Consider the following 11740-nt stretch of genomic DNA (forward strand, 5'->3'; position numbering starts at 1 on the left):
TATTTCCATAAACAGTTTCTTCATAGAAACTTGATAATGAAATTAAATATACCACACTAGAAGATTTTATCAATTTTGCCCACTGATAGCAGACGGGATACTCAAAGTACACAGCACCACGCTTATAGCTCAGAGTAAAGGCCTCAAGCGGGGCCCTGAGGGAGACCCAAACCAAATTAGAAATTACCTGAAATCTAATGTAATCTCATTATATATAAGGCTTCATATAGCGGATTCCATTTTGGATCCAGTTTGGTGAAATAATTTAAGCCCCAAATCTAACAAATCTCTTATCAAATCTTCTGTTGTCCCCTCCTCTTTTTATGAGTAAAGCGAGATGTACAAAACATTCAGGAGGACATTTAACAAAAGTGCAAATTTGAACAAAATCTGGAAAAACCTGATTTTTAGTTTGTTGTTTAGTTATCTGAAACGCAAATATTATATGTCAATATTTGAATTTTTCTTCTTCAGCATCTACCTCTGTACATACAACTGCTGAAAGTTAAACCTAAAGAGATAAGATAAGCTTTGATAAGCAGATTCAACTGTGAATTCACTGCTGCCCAACTCAAACCTTATCTAAGTGACATCATGGATGATAATGAGTATACAGTATTATATTGTATATCATTGGAAAGCTGCTGTTAGTTTAGCCTATCTAAGAATACATCTGTAACCACAAAACATATGTTGTGGGGCAATTCAAAACTCATTAAGTGATAAAGATACAATTGTTTAATTGCACACACTATTCAAACACTTTGCTTAACCATTATATCAGTCACTAAAGGATATCTAGGCCTATAATCCTCACAACTTTCACTGTAACCTGTCCCACCTACACATGGAGTGGTGGTATGAGAGTGTAATAAACTATATCCAACAACAATAATCTGGATGGAGGTCCTGACATGACAGCAGGCCCTGTGTGATCTTACCTCAGCGTCCTCTGCGAGGCTTGTCCGGGACACTTTTACCGCTCAGAGTTAATATTACAGCCTGATATCAGCAACAATAACCCGAGGATGATTCTTGTGTGTGCGTCTGACACACAAAACGCCCAAAGACGCGTCTTCTTGTGCAGCCAAATAACTTATTCACTACTCCTCTTATGTGTTTTTGGCTTCTTCCATAGACGAACTTGTTCGACGCTGCCGCCGGTCCCTTTTTGCTTCTTCACCTTTTCACCAAAAAAAAAAAAAAAAAAAATCCTCCTCCTCCTCCACAGAAGAAGATTTCAAAATGTCTTTCTCCACCACGATTTTTTTCTCTTTCTCCCCCTCTCTCTGGTTATTTCAGGAAAACTTTAAGGAATTCCGGAGCGAGCAGTGAGGTCCTCTCGCAGTTTCGCTCCCGGGATAAATAGTTTTTAAAGAGGTTTCTGTTGTCATGCGTGCTGCTCGACACCTCTCTGCTCGTAGTAAAGCGTTGTTTGTCTGTATGTTTGAAGCCGGAAGCGACAAGACAGTCTCTCTCTCTCTCTCTCTCTCTCTCTCTCTCTCTCTCTCTCTCTCTCACACACACACACACACACACACACACACACACACACACACACACACACACTGCCTCTCTCTCTCTCTCACTCTCGGTTCACTGGATAAAAAAACTGAAAGGCTGTACACGCACTACAGTGTGTGTACACGCGCATTGTGGGGGAGCGTGCGCATACACATGAAGCGCGTGCGTAAACTCAATTAGAGGGAACAACAGTCAGTCAGATTAAAAACTGGAATAATACTGTCCATTAACAATAATAGAGACTCTCCAAACCTTTAGTGGTATTTAGTGGTTCGTTTGTACTGCCCATGGACCCCACACCTACATGGGGCCAAAAAGTCCACTATTTTATTTGCATTTTGGTAATTTACTACTTGCCCATCCCCTCCAGGCATGTTGTAAGATGCACAGAAAAGACTCTGCTTGGAATAACAACCCTAGGCATATGTAACACAACTTTTGTTCCTGGGTAGTAAGTGTTATTTCCTAATTGCTTATGCCTAAAAAGTATAGAAAAAGGCTTCAAGACCACCTGCTGTCCCCTTGGGTCAGCTCGAAGCCTAATACTACCACTATTATTATTAGTCATATTTGCCCACTGCTACCACTATGACATTTCCATCGTCGTTGCTGTTGTTGTTATTGTTGCTATGCTTCTCTGTCTGTCTGTCTCTCTTCTCCCCCTCCTTCTTTTTCTCTCAACCCAGCAAGGCAGATGGTCGCCCATCTAGAGCCCAGCTCTGCTCGAGGTTTCTTCCCGTTGGATGTTGGGTCTCTGTAAATTCAAGAGTACATTCTAGACCTGCTCTATGTGAAAAGTGCCCTGAGATAACATCTGTTGTGATTTGGTGCTATATAAATAAAAAAAGACTTGACTTCAGACTTTGCTGTTGTGATCTGGACAATGATATTTTTCAAATGTATCTATTTCCAAGATGGGAGATGGACATATTTGCACATTTTCATTTACATAAAGTCAGAAAAAACAACATATGAGTCAAAATGAACAAGTGTGTATACTAAAGTTATACAAAAGTGACCACAGAATACTTAGAAGTGAGTAGTTTTTCCACATTTACGATATACTGTTTATTACTTTCATGAATTAGCCCCCAAATATAGTCTCCTGTCATCATATCTGGTGATTCATGTGATGTTTTTATTGACTTTATGTAAATGAAAATGTGCAAATTTGCCCATTTCCCATCAGAAATAGGTGCATTTTAAAATATCACCATCCTGGTCACAAAATCAAAGCTTGAAGGGAATAATAGGCAAGGCAAATTTATTTGTATAGTACATTTCAACAACAAGGAAATTCAAAGTGCTTTACATAGAGCATAAAAGGCATCAAGGCAGAATATAAAAGCAACCATTTTCTACACTTTTTAGGCATAAGCAATTAAAATAACACTTATTATCCAGGAGCCAAAAACAAGTAAAAATTTGTTACATGGTGTATTATGTGTCTAATATGTTTTTTCCTCAAAAAAGGTACAATTACCTGATTACAAACCTTTAAAAAAATGTAAAAACCTTAAAATAACCTTAAAATAATCTAGTGTGAGTGTAGGTTGATGAGATGTGTGTGTGTATGTGTGTGTGTGTGTGTGTGTGTTTCCATCTGTCTATGAATGCGTATCTGTTTACTCAGTGTTTGTATGCCAGTATAGAGAAGAGTGCAGGATATTGTTCATTTGAATGTTACCACTGTTGGAAGAGTAGTCAAATAAATTCTCTATCCACAGAGTGAAATACAGCAGCCTGAGGACACTGAATAAAGTGAACAAAGTCAGCAAGTGTGCTTAATTGGTTGTGTTTTCATGCTTTTTGATTGATCAAGCTCAGCTAAGACATGGGACACTTGAAAACACAAAGAGATACCAGTAAGCCAGAAGGCCTGTGGCCACAGTCACAGAAACAAATATTCAGATTTGAAAAGCGCTTTGGCCTCAAAGAGGTCAGGACACACCATCAGATGACTCAGATTGGTTTTCATCAGTTGGAGATGTTGACCGCACATGTAGATGCATGCATGTTGAAGGAGAAGCTTGAGGAAGTTAGGGTCAGGGTTAGGGTTAGGGTTAGGGTAAGGGTTTGAATTTCTGAACCGTTGCCCATTTTATTGGTGTATGAGATTCATGTTTAGACGGTGAAGACTCCAAATATATCAGGATACCAGAGTTTTAAAAAGGATGATAGGTCAGAATTGTTCCTCTTAGTATTGGATAATCACACAAACTCCCTAGAGCCTACAGTAGATATTAAAACTTCAGAGTCAGGATTCAGTCCTGGTCGTGGAAATTGCAATAATGGATCAGCTCGTTGCCATGGATACTAGAGAGAGAGAATCTTTCCAGTATATCCACTTGAGACAGGAAACACTCAAGTCAAGTTTGTCTGAGATGAGTGGGGAGAGAGTCTGGACAACAGGTGGTTGTTGGAAAAACAAACTTGGCGATCTGGATTGCTCTACCTTTGATCAACTCTTAAAATGATTTGGAATAAAACTGGACTAAATTAACTCATTTTTAGATGGTCAAAAAGTCAGAAACATTTCATCTGATGATGTCATAAATGTTTACTTCTTCTCACAATTTTAAGTAAGTCAAGGGTGCCACTCTATTACATGTCAAAGAAGTTTCAAATGCATGAAGTATCATAATACGACTATTTTACAGTAATAACATAAAAAAAATTAATGACTGAATTTTCTCACATCATTTTAGCGCCATCAGGGATGTTTTGTGCAATTTGTCAGGGTGTCATGGTAACCAGCTATAGTGCTGTATTCAGCTGGGGTGAAATGTGGTGAAGTTTCCCCCCAGCTCTCTTGGTATGAAATACACAAAATTCCTCACATTTTTCTGGGAAGGCTTCAGTTTGACTGTGTGACTTTGTCTAGAGCAAAAGAATGAAAAAAACTAAACACAACCATCATTGGTGGAAGAAGATCCTTTACTTGAGATTGAATTGAAATTACCAGTATAAACAGTATTAACAGCAAAATGTACTTAAAGTATTGCAGTAAAGGTAGTGGTTTGGTCCCTCTGACTGATATATTATTGTATATGTCATCATTAGATTATTAATACTGAAGCATCAGTGTGTAAGCAGCATGTTACTGTTGTAGCTGCTGGAGGTGGAGCTAGTTTGAATTACTTTATATACAGTTAGCTTGTTTACTCCAGTGGTTCCTAACCTAAGGGAGAGGCCCCTCCAAAGGGTCATCAGATAAATCTGAAGGGTCATGAGATGATTAATGGGAAAGAGAAGAAGAAAAAACAAAGTTCTGATACACAAATCTATCTTCAGTTTTTGGACTTTTTCTCTAATCTTTGATTTTTGGTGAAATATTGGATCATTTGAACATTTATTGAAATGAAACCATGTGAGAAGTTTAGAGGGAAAAATCACTATTTGGTGGAGCTGTTAAAAACTCATAGACATCTGAAATGTGACCCCGACTACACACTGCTTTTTGTAAGACATCAAAAGCCAAAAATATTAGAAATCACTGGTTTCATATTTAACATTGTGTTGTATTTTAAAAGCTTGTTATATTATCTATTGTGTCAAACCTTCATCTGAAAAGTAACTAAAGCTGTCAAATAAATGTAGTGGAGTAGAAAGTACAATATTTCCCTCTGATATATAGTGGAGTGGAAGTATAAAGTAGCATCAAATGGAATTGCTCAAGTAAAATACAAGTACCTTACATGAGTAAATGTAGTTACTTTCCAACACTGGCAACCACATCCAGTGGTCAACCACATGAGGAAAATGGGGCTCTCTAAAATCTCAAATTAATTAAGACATCTATTTTGAGAGAAAATCACACAATCTTTCTTCTTGGTGTACATGTGTTTTCAAGATTATGCTTATGTTTATTTTTAGCATATTTGGCCAAACTGCAGAGGTACTGAAGCTCAGTTTCATATGAGACGTCCATGAAAAGAGGGGCTGCTGTCCTCTAGTGGTCTCTCAGTATTGTGCATCTTAGGCTGCACATAGTGAAGCATCACAACCACTACTCTTCTTTAAACACTGCACTGGGCTTTCAGAAAACTAAGTCATAACATATATGAGAAAATGGAAAGATATGGTGAAAAATCATCAAACATTTACAGTTAAAAATCAACATTATACAATTAAACATACCATTTCAAATATATAGTACAGTAGCATGAACAGGTGTTACAGTACACAGATATTCACAATCACATACCATTAACCAGTTTTATGAATATTGAACATTCATTAAGAGGATTCAAGACTACAGTCTACAAATCTCAGACAGCCCATTTAGAGATTCTTTGCATGTCACAAAGAATAACTATTCATAAAGCGGAGATACTTTTCAGCTTAAATTTGCATTTAGTGAGGCTTATCAGTCATTCAATGCAAACCTGTGCCTTATGGTGCATTCATGTACCAGGTATTCATCCATCCCAGTGAAGTTCACAAGGATTCAGTTGGTGGATAGAGAAATCCCTCTAACCTTCTACTGATTCTAGTTTGTTTTTGCTGTCTTTGCTGCTGCAGCAATTTATTGATTTGTAATGTCATGTTTGGTACCTCTAGGAATTAAATAAAAATGTTTACAGATTTCTGGTGCATGTTAAAATTGCATGATAGTGATGAATAAAATAACAATAACAACTTGACAGATGTCTACAAATGCAAACAAAACGCCCTTGCAATTTCCTTTTTCTTGTAGAAAACAAAACAACTAAGGTGACTGAGTGAAATAATCATTGGCACTTTACCAGAATAGGAATACTGTGGTGTGGCTTCATAGCCAATACTCAAATATAACACAATGACTCTCAGTCAGTGAAATTGGATTTGCTTTTAAATGGAGTGACAACCTAATATGTGTACACTAAAATTCATTTCTTACTTCTAAATTTTAAATACTTCTTTTGTATTACGCTACTTTCTCCCCAAAGTCCCAGGAAATGCAATTTCATGCCATCATATGTAGCGTTAAACTGAAAAGCATGAATGTAACTGCGGTCAGATGACAATAAAGGTCCTTGTATCCTTGAATTTAGTCATGATTACAGGACACTTAAACTGTGATCAAACCTAATAGGAAAGCATTTATATCTTTGTCTGAGTAGAGTGAGTGTAACAGACAAGCATACAGTGACAACACTGAGTCTCAGTTCACAGGATATTTGTGGGTGTGAGTGGTCAACACACATACGCATTCATACAAAACGCACCTTTTTTTTTATATTTCCCTGATTAACCTTTCTTGATTCAAGACACACCAACACACACACATACACACACACACACACACACACATACACAATGAGAGGAATTAATTAAATGGATACTCTCATACCACAAGTGTGACGACTGAAAAACAACTTGCAGAGTAAACTAATGTCTCCTTTAAACCAGTGATAAGGTAATGGTGCCACCCATGGTTGCACCCTGCTAAAAGCTTACTCTCTCTATTTTGTTTCCTTCTCTTCTGGTACCTCTCAGCATACTGTATTTCTCAATCTATCTTCTACTTTTCAGCCTGTCTTTGTCTGTATATCAGGTTGTTTTTCTTTTGTAAGTTCTTTGTCTTTCTCTCTCTCTTCCCCCTCTTCCTTATCTGACACCTGATCCTGGAGTTTAGAGTTACCACACACACAAAGAAGTGTAAGAGGAAGAGAGAGAGAGAGAGAGAGCAAGAGAGAGCTAGTGGTTGACATTACACAAAACAAACAGGTGTGAATTGAGAGAGAAATATTTGTTCAGTGTCTTGGTATTTGCTCGACACACGTGAAGATAGAGAGAGAGCAAGAGAAACAGACAGTCCAACAAGGAAATACTCAGTCCAGTCAAGCCGCTTGCTCCAGCTGATTATCAACTGGTTCACTGGTTGTCAGGTAAAATTCACTTTGATGTGTGTGTGTGCCTAATTAGTATGTATTCTGTTATGTTATTGCACTTTTTAGCATAGGGGTTAGGCGCTGGTGCATGTCTGCAGGCTGGTTGTGTACATTGGTTCAAGTGTATCTATGCGTACTGTAAGCAACAGTGCAATATTGTATTTGTCACGGTTTATTTCTAAAAATATGTTCAGATTGTGGCACAAATTCTTGCTTGACAAGATTTTGAGGTTTACTGGCATAAAAAAACAAGTGATACCCTCCATTGCTGACCACAAATGGTGGTTTGCATTATGAGCTCTGAGGTATGTGGTGAGAGTTTCAGTGTATTTCTGCTGAACACCAGATCAACCAGATATTTGTTTCCTCCAGCATACATAGTGTTATCTCTGCACTAACAGACTACACACTAGCCGAATTCACTGGTAGGGTATTGTATGTATTGCCTCTGCATATTATGTTTAATTACACCAAACTAAAATTGATAGGCTATTACAATTTACAACTCCTTTTAAATATATTGCCTTCATTTGATCATGTTTGTGAATTACTTACCAGAATGTTCTAAAATAGAGATCGGCAGTGCGTAATTAAAAATAGGTACACAGGGTTTTGGAAGACACAGCTGTTTGCTGAGTGTGCAAAGGTAGGAGACACACTTGCCACACCTTCACAATGTTAACACTTGAATCTTTAAAACTGAAGGATCTTTTGAGGACTTTAACTAATTTGTTAAAAGCAGTTTTCACGCTATTGTAGTGGCTAATGGATAAGCATGATGGGGTAGGCCACTGTAGCGTTTATGTACATTAGAGTGGACTAATTGCACTTTGATGAAGTCAGTCGACATTTAATGGAGCACTTGAAGTGTTCTGAGTGCATGTCTACTCTGATAATGCACTTTGTACTCTCACAATGCAGACTACCCTGTAATAGTTCAATAGTTCACTGTATTTAAAATCAGGGTATAGAGTTTATTTTATTGTTTTGTTCTGTCAACAACTATGTGTTACTGTGAAATTTTGTAACGGTACTCATGATCCCCCAGAGGATGAATTTGGTGAACCTCTGACCTTTCCTCTAGTACCACCAGTAGCTCAAACATTTGTACAATAGGCCTATATTGGTTTATGACTACATACTTGCAAAACTAATGACATCAGTCTTAGCTGTACTTTGTGCTAATTAGTGCATTTTAGCTTGCCAGAGATAATCTGCTGAGATGGTAAACATTGTAAACATTATACCTGCTAAATGTCAGCATGTTAGTGTTGCCATCATATCAGCAATTAGCTCAAAGCACACAGAGTTCACAGAGCTGCTGGTGTCGCTGTACACTCTTAGTCTTGTTTGTTTGATGTTTTAGACCAGAGTATGTTTTTTTGGAGGGGGGGCTGTCTTTTAAACCAGGCTACAGGCCTACCTGGGTCACAATTTACTGTTTTTTAAAACCAGAGTATAGGGTTGAATGATTGTTGTCAGGTCAGGGTTGACGGATGACTGGGTGATATCTGACTTTTCCTCAGATCAGGACACAGAGTTTGCTGGGCAATAGTTGGGCTAGTGGGCAATATTTTGCTGTCCAGATGGCTGCGTCAGGGTAATTCCCCTCAGAAGGGCTCGCTACTAATCCTCCAGAGAATCTGTACTGCCTTGATCTCATGCCTGCATGGGAAACTGGAAAGCTAGCCTACTACAGTTCCCTGACTGTAGGACACTGTGTTTCTCATCGCCTAGCCTGTTAGATTATCAACACTACCACAACCTGTTGGTTTACAGTGAGGACACTGCTAGCCTGGTGGATCAGCTCCACACTGCAAGCCTCACCAGTCCGCATAATGGAAAAAGACAACTGTACCACAGGCCTTTTGCCACATAGTGCACTGAGAGGTTTCTGTCGGGCAACATAGGAGGCGAGAAGGTGGAGAGACAGAGAGAGGAGAGAGAGCGAGGACAGATAGAGATAGAGAGACTTTAGATCAGGTCAGGCTGATTAGTTGTAGAGTCAAGACTTGTGATTGTCTTAATCTCTGTGCCGGAACTATTTTTGCAATATGGGACCTTTGGCAATCAGGTACAATCTTCTGACTTTTTCATGTGTTGTTAGTGATCTAGAAAAGCATGGCATAGTAGCTGATCACATAGTTTGTTTTAATGCCGTCTTTATTATGATCTTATTGGTGTTCTGAATGTAAAATCTGGAGATCATATGATAAAATACAGTCAGCGTACCAAGACAAACTTTCATTGTACAGTTGCTGCCTCAGAGATGACAATAATGCTGAAAATGAAATGGCACCTCGCTTAAACAACTTTTATTAGCTTCATTATAATCTAAATTCAGACTAAGAAAGATCAAGATGTTCTGTGCACATCCTTCTCAGCAGGTAGCAATGAGGTTTCAATTCAATTTAAAGCCTGGAAAAAAAAGGGTCGAGCACTTCAGGGACAGTGGGAGGTGACTTTAATTTAATAGCTCTGTATCATTTGTGTGATTAATGTTCCTGTGTGGGTGTGTTTCCTCTCACTAACCTGTGGATATTATGTCAATAAAATGAGATTGATATGGGACTGTTTGCTGTCACACCAGGGAGGAGATCTGCTGTGTGTTGACTTTTTTTTTTTCTCTCATGACTGTTCTGGATGCTCAGCGTGAACAGGAATCAGCTGTGTCATTTCTACTGATGACTAGCCTGTTCATATAGTGTCTCAGATTTAAAGGCACTGTTAGTGGGTGTTTTTTTTAATATTTTGTTTCATAATGTAAGCATCATGAACTGTAAACGTGACCAAGGGCTTTACAAAAAACTTGACCAAATGATTAGTCATGAAAATCTATTGAATTTGTGCAACATAATTGGATGACATGATATTATACTCCCTCATAACTTGACCTTGATTCTGAATACTGAAATATGCAGCTGTCACAGATGCAGCTCATGAAATAAACATATTGATGTGATGTGAAATAAGTCGCAATGTTCAAAGCAATGTCTGATCATCTGCCCCTCTGCTCTCCACCCCTATGTGTGTGTGTGTGTGTGTGTTTGTGTGCGCACGCATTACTGGCTTCCTGGGCTTCCCTGCTGGATCCATGCTGCTCTGCTAATGGTGAGTCCACTGATAACACCCTGAACACACCTCTTAGTTACTTAAATTACAGCTTTGGACCCACATCAAGCTGGAAAACAAGATGACTGACTGTCATTCTCTTCTGCTTACAAACAAACAGTTTATGTCTCGTTCTACTCTCTACTTTTTTGCTACTACATTAGTGTTCTTATGTGGTTGTTTACTCCTCCTCTTACGTAGATGTCAAATCTCCACGCTGCCTTACTCTATAAGCCAATTACTTGAGCTTCTGTAATCTGGGTGTGGGTGTGTACATATGTAAGGAGTGTGTGCGTGTGTGTGTTTGTGTGTGTGTGTGTGAGGGGACAGAAGAGATAGATAGTATGCAGTAGCAGTAGCCGTGCCTTATATTATGCAATGACCAGTGTGTCCTTTGTGCTTTGTGTGTGTGTGTGTCTGTCTGTGTGTGTGTGTGTGTGTGAGAGAGAGAGAGCGAGAGTAAGAATGAATTGAGAAGATGAATAATAGCCAAGCGCAGAGCAATTAATCAACATTGAATGATTTGTCTTGTTATAGAAATCTGACATTAAAACTCTTTCCCCACTTTTACTGAAGAGGCCATCAGGAGTCTCTTTCATCTGCTAAATATCTTACAAGCATAAAGATGACGTTTGGTGAGTTATGGCAGACATTAGGACATGTTATCAGTAGAAAAAGCACAGGTGTAATTAAATAAGATTAACGATGGCTGCATTCCATTTAGGCGGTCCATTTCCAGGGCCCTGCTATGTAAACATAGTTAATGATATTACTTACATCTGTACTTATCCTGTTAACTCAAAATGTCTGCCCTGTAAATGAGCTATTGGTGAAGAAAAAAAGGATTACTTAAAATACTGAAAGCACAGTAGATACATTGGAAAAGACAAAAAAATGCACATTTACAGTCCATGACATGTACGGTCATTATCTGTGACAGTATCTTGTTTCTTTAAGTATTCAAATATGTTTTCTTATGGTCAAATTATGGAAGATATTATAACTTAAACCCCTTGATTTAATCATGGCTCAGAAATGAATGTCTTGTGACGCACAATACACTTCACAGTTACCAAAGGTAGCTTCATCAAGGTGTTGATGCATACAACCTCAGACGGTTGCACTGCAGTGTTTCTCAAAGGTTGGGTTCAGATTCAGCAATTGGTTTGTATGCTGTTGATACCACAATGTCAATGTCAATGGAAGATAATACAGCAAATTAGTCAGCA

General features: G+C 38.4%; 1 protein-coding gene across 2 annotated transcripts in view; it reads right to left on the reverse strand.

Moving 5' to 3' along the window:
• itpkb (inositol-trisphosphate 3-kinase B) overlaps positions 1-1494 on the reverse strand; it is a 32766-nt gene extending 31272 nt beyond the window's left edge. For both annotated transcript variants that reach the window (XM_044377308.1, XM_044377307.1), the window contains exon 1: positions 942-1494. The gene's annotated coding sequence lies outside the window, so the exon portion shown is untranslated. The remainder of the gene's footprint in view (positions 1-941) is intronic.
• Positions 1495-11740: the final 10246 nt, after the last annotated feature.

The sequence above is a fragment of the Thunnus albacares genome, chromosome 16 (genome assembly GCF_914725855.1).
Source record: "Thunnus albacares chromosome 16, fThuAlb1.1, whole genome shotgun sequence".
NCBI lineage: Eukaryota > Metazoa > Chordata > Actinopteri > Scombriformes > Scombridae > Thunnus > Thunnus albacares.